Below are 20,859 nucleotides of genomic sequence, written 5' to 3' on the forward strand. Positions count from 1 at the left end.
TAAACCCAGCCCACAGCCCTCACCACCACCCTCCCCACCTCCTAGCAGCCCTCCACAAGAAGATAAGGAGGCTGAGGACAAACATGAAGAAAGGCAAGGAGATGAGCAGGAGCAGAGACAAGAGCCGAAGCCAAAAGAAGAGGCTAAGCCTCAAAGTGAGCAAAAGGAATTAGAAGATTCTTATTATGCATTTTTGGACCTGCTAGCTGCAGGATATACAAAGGAAGAAGCCGCCACAGTCGCATTTGACTTGGCGAGGAAAGGGCCTAAAGAACAGATGCAAGGCATCAGGCTAGTGGAGTTAAAGGAAATTGCCACAGATACAGTGGACCTGCACCCGCCCTCCAACGACTGGGACGTGGTGATGACAAAGCTAACAGGATTGAGAGCGCAATCCATGGCTTCAGAGAAAGAGATGACAGCTCTCAAGGCCACTGAAGAAAAGATCAAAATGGAAGTAGATGCTCTGCAAGGACAAAGCCAGAGGCAAAAGGAGAGAGAAGCTGAGCTACAGGCCAGCCTAGCAAGGGCACTACAAAACTACCAAGCAATGGAGGAAGCCAATCAAGCAACCGCTTAAGAAGAGTGTCAGAAGCTCAGCAAGTCATTGCTAGATGCCGAGAAGGAAAGAGATAATCTGACACTACAGCTGGCAGAAGAATCTAAAGAAGTAGAATCCATGAGGAACGCCAAGGAAAGAGCAGAGATAGATCAAGAAGCAAGCCAAGATGAGGTCCTTGAGCTCAAGGACCAACTCAAAGTAAAAGACCAGACCATCCAGAGGCTGCGAGCATCACCTGCTAGAGTCAGAGCTACTAGCTCGACTCAAGTCACGATTGAGGGTCAACTCTATGAAGAGCAAATGCAAGAACTTCAGAAAGAGCTGACTCTAGAGAAAAAGCAGAGATTGATGATGGCAGAAGGATCTATAGTCATGCAAATGAGAATGGAAGAGGGCCAAAAAGCCCTGCAAGAGGAAGTGGAAAGCATGAAGAGAAATCTCGAGGAGGCAGAAAGAATAAACACCGAACTTAGTAACCTCCTCGTGAATATGGGCGAAGAAGCTGAAACGGAAAAGCAAAAACTCATCAGGCAAATTGAGGAGTTGAAAGGATAGCAAGGAGGAGAGCCAGAGAGCACACCAGCAGCCAATGAGGGCATTGACCTAGAAAATGTGGCAGATCTTGTGGACACGACTATGCAAGAGGAAATCCTAGAAGGATCCTCTCAAGAGCCACATGATCTAACACAAGAAGAGGAAGAAAAATTGTGTAAAGCAATAGAGGTGGAGCTCAGAGAAACCACAAAGGAAGCCTTGGAGTGGGAGTAGAGGGTCTTCAAGTCTATGACTATTCAGAAGATCGACGCCAACAACCTTAGGCGCGAGTGGATTCTACCCTCTCTCCCATATCCATTGCTGAAATATGAAGGAGCTACCATAAACAAGCGGATCAGAGAAGAGCCAACCGTACCCCTTTACAATGCAGATACCTCAAAACCAGAAGGGGTCAAGCTCATTGCGGATTCTCAGCCAAAGTGGAGGAAAGCCTGGCTTACAAAGTACCCACAATACCTAATCCACTTGGTAGAGGCACCGAAAAATATCAAAGACAACCTCAGCTTTTGTCCTCTACCAAGGATTAGGACGTGGAAGGCGCAGGAAATATTGCAAAGAAGCCAACCCACTTGGCTGAACTACCCTAAGCTGCCAGGCTTGAAGGCAGGTGAGAGAATAAGTGTCCAATACATGGTGAAAACCCTAACGGGCGCCATAAATTTGTTCACTGGCTCACCTGACCTTACATGCATTATGATGAGGAAAATCTCAGAACCCTCTTAGCACTGTTCGAGACTTTCAAGCCAGTCCAGGTGACTGGCAGCATCTTCTTCTTCCAGGATACATACAGATGCGCTTATGATCTGTCTGGTCAACCTTCCAAGGAGGTGATACATGCGCTGTATCAAAGGATAATGTTTCTACCATCCTATCACCTCGAGGCTTTTGAAGAAGCATTCTACACAAGCTTCTTCACCATAAACACTGACTTTTTTGGCCCGACAATGATGAACCTGCATGCTAGATACGAATCTCTGCTAAAGATGTGAGAAACGATACGATAAAGAAGCAGATCAACGGCCATGTCGGGGACGACATGAGCAAGGAGGGGGGGAGTGTTAGAAGCTAGACACACCCCACGGCATCTAACTATTCGGAAGATTATTATTTTTTGTAATTATTCATTCATTGAGGAAAACCTGATTTTTCACCTTGTAAATATTGGGACTTACAGAAGTTTCGAGATTGTATCCCAGTTTTGATAGTTAGATTGAGTAGATGGTTGATTTTGGAACTTTAGGGTTTGAGAAATTGTAAGGTATATATACCACTTTTTGACCTTAATGAAAAAACCTTTTGTCATTTTAAAAACAAAGTTTTGAATTTTGTGAGTGAGTGTACTGTGTACGAGAGAGAGAGTGTGAGCTTCATCTTGACGCTATGTGTGCTCCGGTGGTCAGAATCGAGTGCGGAGAAGTGCAGCGTGTTGCCCCCGACGAGAGCTACGCGCCGATACCTACATTGCGCGTATACGGTCCGGTTTTGCGAGATCCTTCTACGAGCTTCATCTGGTGTTTGGGTGAGCATACGTTGTCCGATTTTGCATTGCAGCATATCCATGCGTTCACATTGAGTAGAACTATACATCAGGCACTTTAGATTTTTGAAACGAAGACCTGCAGATTTCGGCCAGACATCCTACGTGTTTTTGCACCAGGTGTTTTGGGTTGGGATTTTGGTTCATAGACCTTAGGGAGAGTGACCTATCGGTATTAGTAGGGTCTCCTTCAAGTTCTATGGTGTTTCGAGATTGTTTGATGGGTGTTCGGATCTAAAAAGCGTTGTAGGAAGTTTCCTCTTATGCACTCTTGAAGGCTGTGACTTAGACAATTGGTAGAGACCTTTGTAGTAATTAGTTAGGAGTCGGTTGAGTGTAGGTTGACGCCTTATGCTTGCTTCCACACACCTGCGGGTCGAGCTTCGTCCTTAACTGACATTACATGTTAGGTGAGTTCTCGTTGTGCTGACGTCCGTCGCGGCGTATCCGTCCAACACCTCCTCAATGTTTTCTATTGAAAACAATACTCTCTAGAACTTTAAGGTCTCTTTCTATAGTTTCCTACAACGTTAAAACTCTCTTCTTCTTCTTCTTCTTCTTCTTCTTCTCTCTCTCTCTCTCTCTCTCTCTCTCTCTCTCTCTCTCTCTCTCTCTCTCACACACACACACACACACACACACGCATATACATACATATACATAAAGAGAGAGATATATTTATTCATTTATTGATTAAAAAAAATTATATATATATACATATAAAAAAATATATATATATACATACAAATATATAAATATAAATAAATATATATATATTTAGTAGACATATATATATATATACACATATTTATTTATATATATACACATACACACACACATATACATACACATATACATATATATACATACATTTATATATATACACATACACACACACACATATACATCGTGTGTGATAAACAGTGAATCTCTCTCTCTCTCTCTCTCTCTCTCTCTCTCTCTCTCTCTCTCTCTCTCTCTCTCTCTCTCTCTCTCTCTCTCTCTCTCTCTCTCTCTCTCTCTCTCTCTCTCCTTTTCCAACTACAACGCATGCCAGTTTTGTTGGGGAGAGTTTTAATGTGTGCATGCCAGTTTGGCGGGGGAGAGCATAGGGAGGGCGAGTTGTCGTTGACTGCTAGCGGTCTAACGATGCCTGGATTAACGTGGGCTTCATGCAGCAAAAAAAGGAGCAATAGCGATATCTCTATTGCTGCCTCTTTTTGGCTTTTTTTAAGACAAAAATAAAGGAAGCAATAGCAATATCGCTATTGCTCCTTTTTTCTTTTTGTCTTCTCTGAGCCCTTCTCGCACGCCTCCGTCGGCCATCACCTTCGCCCGCTGGTGAGCCGTTTCCTTCGACCGGTGCTCCGCCATTACCTTCGCCCGATGCTTTGCTCCGCCAAGCCCTTGCATGTTTAGAATAAGCAATAATATTGCCTGTTCCATTTACATTCTCCAACCCTCTGAAAAGGTTTCATTTCCATCTCTATAGAGAAGTTGAATCCCAACTTGTAGACTAACTTCTTTTTGAACTGGCAGATACCGTTGGCAACAACCACCCCAAAATGAATGTACTTACTGCAGACACCGTACCGTGTCATGGCCGTCAAAAAGCAATGGTTGTCATATGAAGCGTCTCTTTCAATCCGCTAAGAAGACCACCTCAATTTAGTGTTAAGTGAAGCCTCTTTATAGGAAGTGAAGGTGCCAAGAGAAGATCACGTGCTGGGTGAGACAGATGGGGGAGGTGATAGTGTGTGTGTGTGTGTGTGTGTTTGTGTGTGTTTTATATGTGTGTCTCTCTCTCTCCCCTCTCTACAGTATAAAAAGAGGAGTAAAGATTGGGAGGACCATTTGATGTTGTTGCTGCAGACAGGTATGGTACTCCCTTCTTTCCTCCTCCTCTCCCTCTATCCCCTTCCTTCTCACCCTATCCTCCCCTCTTAGCTATCCTCTCTCTATCTCTCACCCCCTCTACCTCTCTCCTTTTCCCTCCTCTTGTATCCCTCCCACCAATTTTCCTCTCTCCTCTCTCTCCTCCCTTCTTTCTTCCTCTTCTTGTCCCTCACCTCCCCTCCTAGTCCTCTATCTCCCTCCCTGTCTCCATCCCTGTCCTCTCCGTCAGCCATCCTCTCTCTCTCTCTCTCTCTCTCTCTCTCTCTCTCTCTCTCTCTCTCTCTCTCTCTCTCTCTCTCTCTCTCTCTCTCCATCCATGTCCTCTCCGTCGACCATCCTCTCGATCTCTCCCTCTCTCTCTCTCTCTCTCTCTCTCTCTCTCTCTCTCTCTCTCTCTCTCTCTCTCTCTCTCTATGTTGATGTAAGTCTAAACAAAACCCATGTTAATGTGTTGAAGGTGTTGGAGGATTGGAGAATATCTCATCTAGAGGACATTTAACCGCATTCAGCTGTACAAGTCATCCCTTTGAACAAATGCCGAAGCATTCTATTTTTATGGGATTTATTATTCACATGCAATCTAGTATAGTAGTGTTGGTACAGTTAATATCTCCCTTTCTCTCTCTATGAATAAATGATTTATTTCATATATCTCCATTGCTTCATAGGATATGTGCACTTATGACATTTTATGATTAGAATGTAGCTAACCATGATCTCTCTCTCTCTCTCTCTTTTCGCAAGGCTTTCATCTGTGAAAATGAAACTTATGTGAGTATCAAGAAGAACATCACAACCTAAGGGATGTATGTGTAATAGTATTGAGATATTAAGATTTCATTTCAATTTCTTGCGCGAAACAAATGGCTACAAAAAATTTGTCTTTTAGCAAGAATGAGCACGTGGTGCTCTTAAGAAAGGGCAAGGAAGTTGGGAAAGGAATCGTGATCCAGTCTCTACCCCACGAAAAGCTACATGGAAGAGAGTTGCCTAGAGGCACATTGGGAGTAGCCGTCCAATCGGCATTGAGGCGGTCCGGGCTGGGCAACAAGAAGAGTGGCCTCTAAGCACTCTTCTAGGCTCCCGTGCTGCTCAATTGGGTTGGGGTTGGAAAAAAACAACAACACACACACAAACCCGCAACCTAACCCTACACAAATTTGGGGCACCACTTAGTTTTGGATGCGAACTAGGACGCGTAAAGAGAGAGAGAGAGAGAGAGAGAGAGAGAGAGAGAGAGAGAGAGAGAGAGAGAGAGAGAGAGAGAGAGAGAGAGAGAGAGAGAGATAGTGCTCGGGCTGCTTTGAAATGTATCGGCAGTGAGATCAAGCAAACACAATTATATATGTAAGAAAGAGAGAGATGAGGGAGGGGAAGCTTGTTGCATTAATACCTTCTTACAAATCTGTCATGACCAATCAAAGTGAGATTAGTATTTGTTCAACATAGCTTGAGTAAATTACACCACAACACATCACAAGAAAAGACACCCCAATCACTGTCTTAAGGCTAGGGGAGTCCTCTCCACCCTGTCGCCCTCTTACAGTATGTGGAATGTATGGCTAAATTGATGACAACACCCAGAGACAAGCTATCAAGAACTTTAAAAAATTCACCAAGACACTTACACATCATTGTTGTCCATTACTTCACATTGGAAGAGAGACAAAGTGTCCAAGCTTAGTCCAAATCCACCCTCCTTGATTCAGCAAATGTTGGGCTTACACTAGTAGGAGAAATGATAGATTTCCTACTCTCAATTGATCATCACTCTCTCTTACAATGTCATAGAGCTCCCTTGCTCATCACCCCTATTACAACACATGCACATGCATAGAAAATGAGCTTCCACTCAAGAGCTCCTTCTAGAGAGGTTGAGCTTGCCTTCTCAAGCTATAGCATAGTGCTCTTGCTTATGGCTCCCCCTTTTTTGTGCTAGCTACACTCTCCTTTTATAGAAATTTTGAGGGCTACGGTTACTCCTCTAACCATGGTTGGGTTAGATTTTGAACACTTATCTAATTTCTTTGGCTTGGAATTATCAAGAAATTGGTGTGGATAGATGAAGAAGAGAGAGAGGAGAGAATTGGAGGTGATAGGACTTTTCATAGTAGGTTAGTGTTAGTAAGTTAGTAGAGTTAGTATTTTTATTGATTTACAAATGGAATTGGATATTTACAATGGGAGTATCTATGTAGGATACAAATAAGGAAGAAAAAACTCTTAAGGTAAGAAAATATGGATTTCTTACAATGTTGATGCTCCAAGTGTCTTGAGTAGGGTCAATTTTGACGCTTGTTGACGGTCCACTAGCTTTGACGGTACGTTTTTTCTCCATTCTTGACCTTCCTTGGGAGTCAAAGTAAGTGAACATGAGTAATCAATCACTATGATGTTGTCTTTCAAGACAAGAGGCTGAATTTTGTGGTTTTTTTAATAGATATGGATAATATGGATGAGGAAAAATGAGACTAGGTGGTCAATTTTGGAATGGAAGTGTGTGTAGGAGACATGTGTTCACCATGGTTTCTCTTATTCTTCAAGGTTGGGAAGAAGGTGAGTAGGGTGCAAAGAGGAGTGGTGAGAGAGGTGGGGATGATGATTGGAGAAGTGTGTGTGAAAGAGGAAAATGATAAAGTGGAAGAGGGAGTGTGGCTGCATAGCATGGGCAAACTGGGGTCCACCAATAAAATCATAGCTCACTGTTCTTAGCTCAAAAAAATATAAAAAAATTTGAGGTAAAATTTTAGCTCATGAGCTACAACTTTTGTTTGTATCACCTTTTCGAATTCAGGGAGCATGTGATCTTTAAAAATTCAGCAAAACCGACTGTGTTTTCCACTGCACAATGTCCTTGTGAGGTCCTTCTTTGGATGATTCTTTTGAATACTTCCAAGAGTGAGCCCCCCATGGTGCATGTATGCATTCCACATATCCTTGACCTTATTTGGTAGGTCTATAATTGAAGATATTATTGAGATCATGATATAAGTGAATAGTACAACTAAGAAAATCAAATATTGAGGGGTCTAAAAAAAATATGTACATGTCAAATATAAATAATATAGGTGGAAAAAATATAAAGGTGTCAAAATAAATCTCTCTCATTATAAGTCTACCATAAAAAGATGAATATTTTTTGTGGTCTAATTTATGAGAGTAATAGAGAATAGATGTAGGAAGGAAAAAAATCACAATAGTGAAAAAATATACACATAAATAAAACTAGTTTTTTTGGATTTTTATTGGGATGGAGTTTCACCAAAAATAAGAGAAGCTTGCATGAAATTATTTTTATATGGAATAAAGAGTACGCAAAATGGTAAGAAAAAATACGGTAATGTTGAGTCAATGTACATAGCATAAATAACACACCATAGGTAGAAATATTTAAATAAATACCAAAATAATTATGAAAAATCCTTTTATTTAGGCCCTATATACAATGAAATATTTACACACAAATGGGCCATAATATACTTATATTTTTTATTTTTTTGGCTCAACTAGCCCAGTGACTAGCTAATTAAGGGTTTTTAAGAAGATATGGGAAAAGTCCCCTAACTCACACACACCTATATACAGTGAAATGGTAGGGATAGCTACAGTGTTTGGATGATTTTGGTAGGGTGGGTTAACTCACTATGGCAATTACAGAGAGCCGAAAAACGGCTATCATTAGCCCTTCCCCAAGATGATGGTATATTCATGTACCATCATAAAGCATCTTTTCCAAAGAAAGTGCTTCAGAGTCCTTGACGAGATCTTCATTGTTTGGCCCCTCAGAATGTTGGCTGGAGTTACACTCATGCTTCATGTAACAATACTTACATGAGACAACTGCCCTTTGACAGATCTTTGGTAGATCCTTTGGTAGAAGGCGACTCAAATAAGGCTTCAAGCGATACCCGTTTACCTTCCTGGAGTGCTCTTTCCCATTCAAGTCCATAAGTTGATAGTAACTTGAATTGAAAGCCTTCTTGACTATGTATGGCCCCTGCCATCTAGTTTCAAACTTGGCATCAATATGATTATCGAGTCGATTGTCATACCTTAGCACAAGATCTCCTTCATTGATGTCTTTGTCCTTTAGTTTCTTGTCGAGCTTCTCCTTCGCCTATGTGGCTTTCCTCTTGTAGCACTCTTATGCTGCTTCTCTTTTCCACTCAAGCTCAGCTAAGGTAAGAAGTCGATCCATCCATGCTTCTTGATCATCTTGTACTGCTTTGCCATGAAGTTGCATTGTTGGAATGTTGAGCTCAATTGGTTGTAAAGCCTCTTGACCATAGACCAAGTGAAATGGTGTGAACTCCATGGCTTCCCTATATGTGGTTCGATATGCCCACAAGGCACCATCCAAGAAGTCATCCCATAACTTTGTTTTGTTTTTTACCATCTTTCGGATGATTCCTGCAATGATGCCATTATCCTTCTCTAGCAAACCATTTGACTGAGGGTAGTAGGGTGTGCTATGCTGATGTAGAATGTGAAGCTCATCGCAAACTTCCGTGAGCAAGCGCTTTCTAAACCCTGGACCATTATCAGAAACAATCTTCAAAGGTGTGCCCAATCTGCAACAAATGTGAGTGTACAAAAACTTTCTAACTATCCTCTCATTTACTCTTGCCACACTTTGAGCTTCTACCCATCTCGTCATGTAGTCTATGGCCACCAAGATATACAATTTCCCATTTTTACTCCTAGGCAGAGGACCCATAGCATCAATGCCCCACTTTTCAAGGGGTCCATTTGCAAGCACGATTTGCCTTGGACCATAAACCAATCTTCTATTTCCACTTACCTGACAATTATGACAACTTTTACAACAATGTTGGACATCCACATGCAGACTTGGCCAAACATACCCCGCAAGCAAAATCTTCTTCACAGTTAACTCTTTGGGCAAAATGACCACCACATGCCTCTTCATGCAAACCTTTTAGAATGGCTGGAATCTCCTTGATAGTTGGTACTCTTCAGCACACTTGATCCTTCCCTCTTTGATAGATGGATCCTTCTAGAAAGAGATACGCGCTTGCCTTTTTCATGAGTCTCCTCTTCTGAGCCTTCGTGAAGTCTTGTGGAAACTCACCCTCCAAAATGTAGCTAATAATGGGAGTCAATGACTCCAATCCCTGGTATCTTGATTTCTTGATAGTTGCTGCCACCATGATGACCTGCACTTCTTTCTCAACACATGTAACTGCTTGTTGTGCAAGTAAATCGTCATCTTCATTTTGTTTCCTAGGAATATGATATAGTTGCACTTCTTCAAACTGATTAAACATCCTACGAATGGCATGAACTTTTGTCCTTAAGCTTTCATTCTTGCATGCCCAAATGCCTAAAATTTGCTTCACAATGAGAAGTGCATCCCCTTTTACCATGAGACGTTGTATACCTTGGCCAATGCATATCTTTAAACCATGAAGTAGTGTGTCGTATTCTGCTTCATTGTTGCTAGTTGAACCTGGTAGCTTGACCTTCTCTTTCATGACCACCTCCCCGCTTGGGTTGAGCAACACTAGCCCTCCCCCTGCTTTTCCTGTGACTCGTCGAAAAGCTCCATCAAAGAACAAGGTAAAAGCATTAGGAATACTTTTAGGTGGTGGCAATGGTAGGGTCTTTACTTCAGGCACCTTAATCTCCTTCTCATGTACCCTATAAGTAAGGATACCTGCCAATTGTGCACACACACTATCTTCTACCTTGAAAGAGTATTGGAACTCTTGCAATTCCATAATCCACTTTGAGATCCTAGTGCTAAGATTCATTTGAGATAACACCCAAGGAAACAAATTTTCTGCAGTGAGAATTAAAAAAGGTTTTGGTAGCAAGTAGGATCTAAACTTTCTCACCGCAAACATGAGAGAAAGCATCATGAGTTCTGCCTCCGTGTAGCCTCTCTCCAAAGAATTCATGACCCTACTAGCAAAGTAGATGGGTCGCATCCTGGTACTGTCGGGATCTTGTTGTAATAAAACTACACCAATTGCTTCCTTCCCAACACTAGAGCTAACAAAGAATGTGTACTCCCAACAAGGAGGCATGAGTGGTGGTAGCTCTAACAAAATGACCTTAATGTTACAAAAGTACTCTTCAAGCTCATAAGACCATGCAAATTCTACTTGTTGTGTCAACTTTTGCAAAGGATGAAGCAACTCCGAAGCTGAGTGAATAAAGCGTGACATATACTTCACCTTTTGAATGAATGAGATGACCTCTTTGAGATTCTTGGGTGATGGGAGCTCAATAAGAGCCTTTGCCTTTGAAGGATCCACCTCAATGCCTTTATAGGAAACCTTGTGACCAAGCAAGATCACTTCATCCTCACCTATGTGACACTTGTCGGGGTTGAGTTGACCTCCCATGTCGTAGAGCTTCTTTAAACCTTCTTCTACCCTTTTTAGATGCAATGATTTTGAGCTATAAATGCAGAAATCATCAATGAACACCCTGATTGACTTTCCAAAGAATGCTTGAAACACCATGTTCATGAAACGTTGGAAAGTTGCAGGAGAATTTGTCAGTCCAAATGGCATGACTCTAAAAGCATAACAACCCCAAGGAGTGATGAAGGTTGTTTTCAACTAATCTTCCAATGCGATAGCTATTTGAAAGTAACCCGAGTAGCCATCACACACAGTGTACTTCTCATGACCAGCTACCTCATTTAGTATCTCATCTTGAAATGGGAGGGAAAAGTGATCTCTTTTTGTTGCCTCATTGAGTGGACGATAATCCACACACACCCTCCACTTGCCGTTTTTCTTAGGAGTGACAACAACGGGAGAGACCCACTCTGAATTCTCCACCGGATAAATGAAACATGTTGCTAGAATCTTTCTTACCTCCTTGAGTAAAGACTGCTCCTTGATGACTCCTAGCCTTCGTAGCTTCTGAGCCTTAGGTGTGGCCTCTGGCTTCAACTCAATTTTGTGTTGAACAACATCTACTCCACGCACATCGGTGTAGTCTTTAGCAAAAAGCCTAGGAAATTTCCTTAGTACACATTTGAACTCCTCTCTTTTGTTCTTTGTAAGTGTTGTAGACAACATACCTTCTAACATTCCTTCATCTTGCACAGTTTGGTTCTCTTGGGAACCTACCTCTTCCAAACCTGTGCAAGAGGTCTCTTGGTTGTTTGGATTAAACCTTATCCCCATGAATTCAATGGAAGACTCCTCTTCAGTAATGCTACCGCTACTTTCTCCTTCTGAAGTGCTATCGGTCTAGCCTTCCTCCGTCTCACTTTGAGATGATTCTTCATGGAGCTCCTCTTGGCGTTGCTCCTTCATGTCAAAGACAACCTTCTTATGATTGTCATTCTTGCAAATTAGCTTTCCACTCTCCCAATCCTGCAAAGCTCGCATTTTCATTAGCCATGGTCTCCCTAGGATAAATGGATAACCATTTCCTTTCGTAGACATAACATAAAAATCCACTTCCTTCTTAATGTCAAAGGCCTCTACAAAAACATTTTTACAAATGCCTACACACCTAGCTTTACTATTGTTTGTCATCTTGACTTTAATTTCAGGTGTCTCATGGATGTGCATGCCTAGTTTTTGCATGAGTCCCTCTGTCATGATGCAAATTTGTGCACCCCCATCCACTAGACCTTTCCTAACCAATCTTCCTTTGATGTAACAATCTAGCACATGTGTAATATCCTCATTCATTTCAGCATGTGCAATTTTTACAACAGGCACACTCTCTTTTACCTTTCTCCCAGTGCTAACTGCCTTTGTTAAATCCCTCCTAACTTGTGGGCATAATGCAAGAAACTGAGTCCATGAGATATCAGGACCCTTACCTCTCATGTCTTCTAATAGGTTGTATGGAGCCATACCATGTCCAAGAGGTAAGTCTTGGAGATTGATACGACGTCGAGTCCTCTTAGTTTCCTTGGTCTCCTTTGCCTTCTTTTCTTGTCCATGATCACTTTGTGAAGTGACTCCTTCTTTCTCCTTTCCTTTTCCACGGCCACGCTTAATGCCATTTGCTTCCATGTCAACCTCATTTGAGTTTGTCACCTCTACCACATGCACATTTGGATCTGGCAAAGGTGGAACTCCTTCTACCCGTTGTGGAGGTGGTCTTGGTCCACTTGGTCTTTGTAGAAGCCCTGGTTGTTGACCAGTTCCTTCACCTGCATTCATCACTGGGTAATTCAAGTTAGGTCTCCCTGGCTCCCCATGGGGCCAAGGACAATTATACATCCCATGTCCAAACTCACCGCAATTCCAACATTGCAAGACTCTCCTAGGTCGTGGATCTCGCTCTTCAGACTTCTTTGCTTATCCCTTTGGACCTACAACTTGTGCAAGGTGAATTGACAGGCTGCTTAAAGATTCATTTAACTTCTCAATCACTTCCGTCGTTACCTCAGGAATCTCCCTAGATGTTGATGCTTGTGACTTACCTTTGGGTCTAAGACCTTCTATTGGAACCTCCCCCCTTAAGCACTTGAGTTTCCTATATTTATCAGCAACCCTAGTTTCAGATGCATCAAAGGTAGTAGGTGCACCGGCCTCAACTCTTACCTTAAGGTCAGGAAAGAGTTCGGATATGAACCTCTCCTTCTTTAGAAATTATGCACCATCACCAGGGTTAGCAACATTTCGTATCCATAGAGCCCAAAGATGTAGAAACTCTTGCTTGTACAAGTAGTAGTCGTCTAAGTCTTTTTTCTTATGAGAAACAATGTCTTGCCATAGTTTTTGAGTGTTTTGAGGATCAAAGAAGTATTTTTTGAAACGATTCAAAACTTCTATGTAATTCCTCTTAACTTCCTCAGGCAAAGAGTCAAACCAAGTGCTAGAATCTTTCCTAAGGACCACCTCAAACATTTCTACACGTTCTTGATCAGTTACTATCCTCTTGATACGGCAAGACATCTTGAAATTCGCCAAAAATAATTCTGCATCCTCTCCAGGCTCTCCAAAGAAAAGAGGATATCCAGACATTTGGCATTGGCTTTCCATTGAATTGATTCCAAAATGACGCACGTTTTTGTTTTTTTCAATAATATTTTCTAAATTGCAATCTATTCTACAACAAAAAAAAATATTCACATCAAATGACCTATGATAATCAATTAGAGGTAGGATCACAGGGTTTGGTGATGCGAGAATTTCTCTTACTCTTAGGGCACCAAACATGAACACCATACGTTGTTGAAAATGGATTTTTCTACTAATTGCAATGTTTATTCTAATGTGTGGAGTGAAATGAAAGGGGAAAACCTCTATTCTTGGGCCATTATCCATGGTCTATGCATGGCCTAATGCTTAAAACAAAACAAAAATATAGACGTCTAAACTAAGGTCGTGAAACTAAGGTCGTACCTAATGAGAGGCAAAATAAAGGGATTTATTGATGCGTTTATCTCCGCCAACCTAAGGGGACCTAAAATTCTACGAATTACACGTTGAAATTGCAACTTAGTACTAATAATTATGTGTACCTTTTGCCTTGCAATCAGAATGAAAGGATCATACAAATTCTCGTGATTCATGCAAACTACTTGACTATTCTAAAGATTGATCCTACACAAAAACATACACAAGTCGTCCTCAGTGGGCGCACAATTTTGAGGCGGTCCGGGGCGGGCAACAAGAAGAGTGGCCTCTAAGGACTCTTCTAGGCTCCCGTGCTGCTCAATTGGGTTGGGGTTGGAAAAAAACAACAACACACACACAAACCCGCAACCTAACTCTACACAAATTTGGGGCACCACCCAGTTTTGGATGCGAACTAGGACGCGTAAAGAGAGAGAGAGAGAGAGAGAGAGAGAGAGAGAGAGAGAGAGAGAGAGAGAGAGAGAGAGAGAGAGAGAGAGAGAGAGAGAGAGAGAGAGATAGTGCTCGGGCTGCTTTGAAATGTATTGGCAGTGAGATCAAGCAAACACAATTATATATGTAAGAAAGAGAGAGAAGGGGGAGGGGAAGCTTGTTGCATTAATACCTTCTTACAAATCTGTCATGACCAATCAAAGTGAGATTAGTATTTGTTCAACATAGCTTCAGTAAATTACACCACAACATATCACAAGAAAAGCCACCCCAATCACTGTCTTAAGGCCAGGGGAGTCCTCTCCACCCTGTCTCCCTCTTACAGTATGTGGAATTTATGGCTAAATTGATGACAACACCCAGAGACAAGCTATCAAGAACTTTAAAAAAACACCAAGACACTTACACATAATTCTTGTCCATTACTTCACGTTGGAAGAGAGACAAAGTGTCCAAGCTTAGTCCAAATCCACCCTCCTTGATTCAACAAATATTGGGCTTACACTAGTAGGAGAAATGATAGATTTCCTACTCTCAATTGATGATCACTCTCTCTTACAATGTCATAGAGCTCCCTTGCTAATCACCCCTATTACAACACATGCACATGCATAGACAATGAGCTTCCACTCAAGAGCTCCTTCTAGAGAGGTTGAGCTTGCCTTCTCAAGCTATAGCATAGTGCTCTTGCTTATGGCTCCCCCTTTTTTGTGCTAGCTACACTCTCCTTTTATAGAAATTTTGAGGGCTACGGTTACTCCTCTAACCATGGTTGGGTTAGATTTTGAACACTTATCTAATTTCTTTGGCTTGGAATTATCAAGAAATTGGTGTGGATAGATGAAGAAGAGAGAGAGGAGAGAATTGGAGGTGATAGGACTTTTCATAGTAGGTTAGTGTTAGTAAGTTAGTAGAGTTAGTATTTTTATTGATTTACAAATGGAATTGGATATTTACAATGGGAGTATCTATCTAGGATACAAATAAGGAAGAAAAAACTCTTAAGGTAAGAAAATATGGATTTCTTACAATGTTGATGCTCCAAGTGTCTTGAGTAGGGTCAATTTTGACGCTTGTTGACGGTCCACTAGCTTTGACGGTACGTTTTTTCTCCATTCTTGACCTTCCTTGGGAGTCAAAGTAAGTGAACATGAGTAATCAATCACTATGATGTTGTCTTTCAAGACAAGAGGCTGAATTTTGTGGTTTTTTAAATAGATATGGGTAATATGGATGAGGAAAAATGAGACTAGGTGGTCAATTTTGGAATGGAAGTGTGTGTAGGAGACATGTGTTCACCATGGTTTCTCTTATTCTTCAAGGTTGGGAAGAAGGTGAGTAGGGTGCAAAGAGGAGTGGTGAGAGAGGTGCGGATGATGATTGGAGAAGTGTGTGTGAAAGAGGAAAATGATAAAGTGGAAGAGGGAGTGTGGCTGCATAGCATGGGCAAACTGGGGTCCACCAATAAAATCATAGCTCACTGTTCTTAGCTCAAAAAAATATAAAAAAATTTGAGGTAAAATTTTAGCTCATGAGCTACAACTTTTGTTTGTATCACCTTTTCGAATTCAGGGAGTATGTGATCTTTAAAAATTTAGCAAAACCGACTGTTTTTTCCACTGCACAAAGTCCTTGTGAGTTCCTTCTTTGGATGATTCTTTTGAATACCTCCAAGAGTGAGCCCCCCATGGTGCATGCATGCATTCCACATACCCTTGACCTTGTTTGGTAGGTCTATAATTGAAGATATTATTGAGATCATGATATACGCGAATAGTACAACTAAGAAAATCAAATATTGAGGGGTCTAAAAAAAATATGTACATGTCAAATATAAATAATATAGGTGGAAAAAATATAAAGGGGTCAAAATAAATCTCTCTCATTATAAGTCTACCATAAAAAGATGAATATTTTTTGTGGTCTAATTTATGAGAGTAATAGAGAATAGATGTAGGAAGGAAAAAAATCACAATAGTGAAAAATATACACATAAATAAAACTAGTTTTTTTGGATTTTTATTGGGATGGAGTTTCACCAAAAATAAGAGAAGCTTGCATGAAATTATTTTTATATTGAATAAAGAGTACGCAAAATGGTAAGAAAAAATATGGTAATGTTGAGTCAATGTACATAGCATAAATAACACACCATAGGTAGAAATATTTAAATAAATACCAAAATAATTATAAAAAATCCTTTTATTTAGGCCCTATATACAATGAAATATTTACACACAAATGGGCCATAATATACTTTTATTTTTTATTTTTTTGGCTCAACTAGCCCAGTGACTAGCTAATTAAGGGTTTTTAAGAAGATATGGAAAAAGTTCCCTAACTCACACACACCTATATATGGTGAAATGGTAGGGATAGCTACAGTGTCTGGATGATTTTGGTAGGGTGGGTTAATTCACTATGGCAATTACAAAGAGCCGAAAAACGGCTATCAACATCATCTCCCGGTCTCATGTTGCCACATGTTCCACCCATTGACAATGATGTGTGCACCTTAGGTGCAACAGTGGGTACAGTTGTGGCGTGGACGATAAGAGAATTGGTAATGAGACCTCCAAATTTTATTGAGTCTTACATGCTCTCTTTTGCAAGTTATATCTAACATTTTGTGTCCAGGCAAAAGGACAACAAACTGTATCGCCTGGAGGCAAAGGTTCAGTACCTATCGCTCCACGAGCCACTAGCATAGCATCGGGTGCTCCACCCAAACCAAGCGTTTCAAATCCTCCTCCAAAGACTCTTGGTGTAGAGATAAGCCACTAGAGTGTAGTGCACTAGTTACTCATAAAATTAATCGTTGTTTGCCAGTAACCTAGGCTAATAATTATTTTCATAAGACCAAGTAGTCAACGGGTGTCAAGAAAAGAAGTGCAGATCAAGCAAGTGAAGTTGTTGAAAGCAAGCGGGTCACACGAGCCCAGAAAGAAGAGGACCCTAGCTGGGAGGCCCCAAACAAAAAAGGTAGAATTGCTTTGAAAGAGGATGCAGCTAGCACAAAGAAAGAAGTCACCAAAGCGAAAGAAGTGGAGAAGCCAGTGAAAGCCAGTGTAGAGGGCACTACACAATCCGAGGTACTAGCACCATCAAAGGACCAGGTCCCTATTGCGAACTACTCAAGTGAAGAAGATGACGAAAGAGAGGATGTGAAGGATGAAGATCGCAGTCTTTTTACTATTACCGAGAAATCCACGCTGAAATGGGATTTGCTCGAAGACACTTTGCACCGCCTTCAGGTTGGTAATTTCTAATATGGTATGCTCATTTAACATTCCTGACACAAACTACAAGATTGAAAACTTTTCAAATATGGTTCTACAGGATACTCGCAAGGTACCATTTCCACCAGTGCCATTGTGCCGCTTGTTATACCACATCCAGCGGTACGGCCAGTGCAAGATCGAGTAAACAATCTAGCATTGGAGTTCTCTAGAAATGGATATGTTCCACATCGTGCCAGGTTCATGCTTTCAATAATTACTCTAGATCTAGATCCAGTAGAAGTTAGTCATGTTATTCGGAAAACCTAGGATCCAATCTGGATGCAACTTAATGAGGATTTTGAGAAACAATTGCATAAATCTGGGTGGGGGGATGTGAAAGGAAAAATGTTGTACACATGGGATGGGAATCGCCGTCTTCGGCCATGGAATGCACAAATTGATACAGGTACACTTTTTACACTATTGTTCCTGACTCAATATCAAGATGAGATGAATTTTGTGAAACTATGCAAGATGATTTTGTTAAGCATCTCACAAAGAGGAGCCTAAGTATCATTGATGTGTGGAAGCCTGCATGGTTAAGGTCACTAAAGAGAACGAGGGAGAAGTTCTCACTGTGGTGGCATGCTTGAATCGGTAAGCTTAGCTACATAATTAACACATCCTAGTGGAATCGATAAGCTTAGCTATAGCATGATTATTGCTTCCTAGTCAATTCAATAAGATTAGCTATAGCATGATTATCGCTTCCTAGTCTTTTAATGGTGTAAGTTTTTTTGGCACAGGATTAATGACAAAGGATACGTAAAAACTTCCTTCATAGATATGCTATGTATGGTAAGAGCAATGGGCACAGCCAACATGGATACATTGCTTAAGGGTTTGGAGGAAGATGTTCCAGGCTGGTTGCCACGAGAATTAGATGCTAAAATGAATAAGCGTGGGCGCTTGTGAAGACACTGGTACAAGGTTCCTCTTATTGTGCTATCCCGACTTCTATATCCAATGAGTTTCATTGTCCTTTTGGTTATTCTCACCATGAGATGTAGTGGATCAAATAAAGAATGAACTAATGTCACGATTCAGGTAAAGTATACAAAGGCTTTGCAATCTGTGAGTAATAAGCAAAATGAGCTCTCAACAGAGGATTTCACTACCCATTACCGCAACGCATTCTATAAGGCTGACAAGAAAGGCCGAAAAAATATGCAATGGGCATCCGCAATTGCGGATCCTAACTTAGAAGAAGAGTGGTGGAGGTAAGACTAATAGGGATTTCTTTCATAGGGAGCTAAGTTTACATTCACGTGCTGCTTAAAAAATGTTAAAGTTTGTTTCTAGATTACTTATGGACATAGACTGGAGCAGGAGACCAAAGTGGTTGACAGATGATCGAATATATAGTCTTGCATGCGCCGACCTACCAGTCGATCATCGTAGCAATGTGCTAAGGGCCTTGGTTAGCGATGACCCAACCACGTTATATCCAAGCCTAAAATCTGCACTAAGTAAGATCATTTTGTGATAAATGTTTCACAAAAAAAGAATATAGTATTCTATAACGTAGTTGTGTGATAATGTAGATGATCACTCCGTGTTTCGCACTTGGTTACGTTGAGAGACATGGTGGAATCGACTTGTGAACAAGGCTACGAGACAGTATGCACTACTGAAGAAATCGTCCCGTCTCTCTAAAAACGACACCCTTGTGACAACTATACGAGAGTGGCAATCGAGGTACAGTGGCAAATTGTATGAAGCAGAGTGCAAGAGATTGAAAGATGGACTCAAGCTAACAAGAAAAAACAGAAGGAGAGTGTAACATTTAATGGCCTAAAAACTTGTGTGTAGTGGAAATTAGCATGAACATAGTGGGCATTTCATTAGAATAGATTCCTAATGAGAATTACAAGAGTGCTTGGGTGGAGAGAGCAACAAAAAGCATAACACCTAGTTAGATAGCATGAAAAATACTTTCAAAAGAGAGAGAAATTAAGCTATTGACAACAGTTGAGGACCGGATTTGCATGGAGTCGGTCCCCCCTCCAAAAGGCTTTGTATTATGGTTTCTCCCATCAAGAGAGACATTGTACAATACAATTCTTTGTGTTCCTTCAATACTATCTAGTGCAATGAAGATGAAAGCTTCATGCACTAAGCAAAACACTTAGCAAACACAACATTAATTATCCCCGGTCTCAGACCCAAGACCTCACACACCTTCGAAGATGGTGAGAGCTAGCAGGGTATGAGAGTAGATTGAGAGGAAGAAGGAGTATCTTACGAGAAAGATGTACATCTCCTCACATAATCACTCATATTAGCATAGCTTAGCTTAGTAATTAGCATGGTAGAGGAGATGAGCATGCATTGAAGCTTGGCTCTTGGTTGGATTTGCATCCACATGCCAAGAGTGTGTCGATGTAGGCTTCTATCTCACAAGCTTGGAGTAGGTGATGAGCTCTCCATTAAAGCTTGGGAAGAGATAGTCTTCTTTACTTCTCACATAGACCGTGTGAGAGTGTGTGTGTGTGATTATGCCTTGCAAAAATCAGCCCCCTCTCTCTCTTGGGCGAGCCCTCTTGCTATTTGCTCTTGCTCTACCCTCATTGGACCTCCCTAGGTCAAGCCAATGACTATTAAGCAGCATAAGTGATAGCCTTCTGACATGTGTCCCCCTTTCCCCTTTTGTGAGAGCTTTAGGTAATTTAATAATTCAACTAAACTCTCATTGGACCCCTTTACCTCATGGACAATAGGAATCAGGCAAGCCATTGGGCTGTTGAATGCTCATTGGACCCCTTGGGAGACTGTCCAATAGTCTTCTAGAGGACTTAATTCTTTTAAATTAATTAAAATAGATTTACTCTAGCGTAATTCTCATTGGTCCACCTCCAAGGCCATCCAATAGGAATTGGGTACACCCTGTGGGCATTTGGCCTAGGGAGTTGACATGTGTCCCCCATTCCCTTTTTGTAAAGGGAGCTTGTGTGTGTGTGTGTGTGTGTGTGTGTGTGTGTGTGTGTGTGTGTGTGTGTGTGGCTTTTTCTCTCATCCCCTACATGCAAGGCTCGCCCCCTCCCAAGTAGGGATTGCAAAGAATTTTTTGTACACACACAAAGCATCCAATTCCCTTAAGGTTGACCTTTGGACACAACCTTTGAATTTTGGAACCTTAGCATTTTGGAAGTCTTAATGGGCTGAACCTTAGGGTCTTTTTAGCCCATTGTTGCACATGGCTCTTTTGCAGATGGCCCCCCCTTTGGATCC

The 20,859-nt window shown here is 41.3% G+C and overlaps 1 pseudogene; it reads left to right on the forward strand.

Annotated features, from left to right (window-relative positions):
* The first annotated feature begins 5,413 nt into the window (after positions 1 to 5,413).
* On the forward strand, positions 5,414 to 18,543 carry LOC147444980 (uncharacterized; annotated as a pseudogene).
* The last annotated feature ends 2,316 nt before the right edge of the window (positions 18,544 to 20,859 follow it).

Source organism: Adiantum capillus-veneris, chromosome 13, assembly GCF_014529385.1.
Source record: "Adiantum capillus-veneris isolate H3 chromosome 13, ASM1452938v2, whole genome shotgun sequence".
Taxonomy (NCBI): Eukaryota; Viridiplantae; Streptophyta; class Polypodiopsida; order Polypodiales; family Pteridaceae; genus Adiantum; species Adiantum capillus-veneris.